The sequence below is a fragment of the Triticum aestivum genome, chromosome 7D (assembly GCF_018294505.1).
Source record: "Triticum aestivum cultivar Chinese Spring chromosome 7D, IWGSC CS RefSeq v2.1, whole genome shotgun sequence".
Taxonomy (NCBI): domain Eukaryota; kingdom Viridiplantae; phylum Streptophyta; class Magnoliopsida; order Poales; family Poaceae; genus Triticum; species Triticum aestivum.
In genome coordinates, this window is record NC_057814.1 from 179,927,157 (window position 1) to 179,927,975 (window position 819).

Consider the following 819-nt stretch of genomic DNA (forward strand, 5'->3'; position numbering starts at 1 on the left):
TTCCTCTGAATATTTGTGCACACAGACTGTTTTATATCCATGTCTGTCGCTTCGGATTTATTTAAAACATCATGCCTTACACCATGTGATTTGACTCTGACCTAGTCTCCCCCTCTTGGTATCATTCATTCATTAGATGGCATCGGAAGGTCTACCGCGAGAGATCACAAAAAAAATATCTGAATTTTTCACAAGCCATTTCGGTATGTACTCCAGTTCACTGTGGGTACAAACAAAATTGGCATAGCACCGTGAGCCCAGCCTTTTACAAGAACCCAACCTAGCAAAACCCATACCAGAATACATGAAAGACAAGCTTTGTCAGATACAGGCAACCGGAGACCAAATGAAAGCAACACGACACTAGCCCAGCCACAGGACCCGGCTCGAGCTGACGCTGCAGCCGAACGAGACCATCCATCTCGGCCAATTACGCTTAAGACAATGTTGTAGACGACCGCCCCGCCTCCATTTTCTACCCCGCGGTGAAAGCTGAGGTCAAGCAGCAGCTGACTAGCACCATAAATCCATCATCATAAGATAATACTGGCCTGACAAGTCACAGCCCCCACGCTGGAGCTGAAGCTAGCACGGACAAAACAGGCGTAGCTGGGCTTTGTTTTCTGGCTGGCCTGGCAGTAAACAAAGCCGCCAGTATACAACTCCAGTCCAGTCCAGTCCAGCCCCCGAGATTCCGAGCGCCAGCCCACGCACACCGACGACGTGCGCCCCTCCCTCCCCCTCGCGCGTTTCCACTCTGTCTCCGCGCCGTCGCCACCCCCAACCCCCCGACCCCAGCCCGCCCGTCCAACCCCCGGT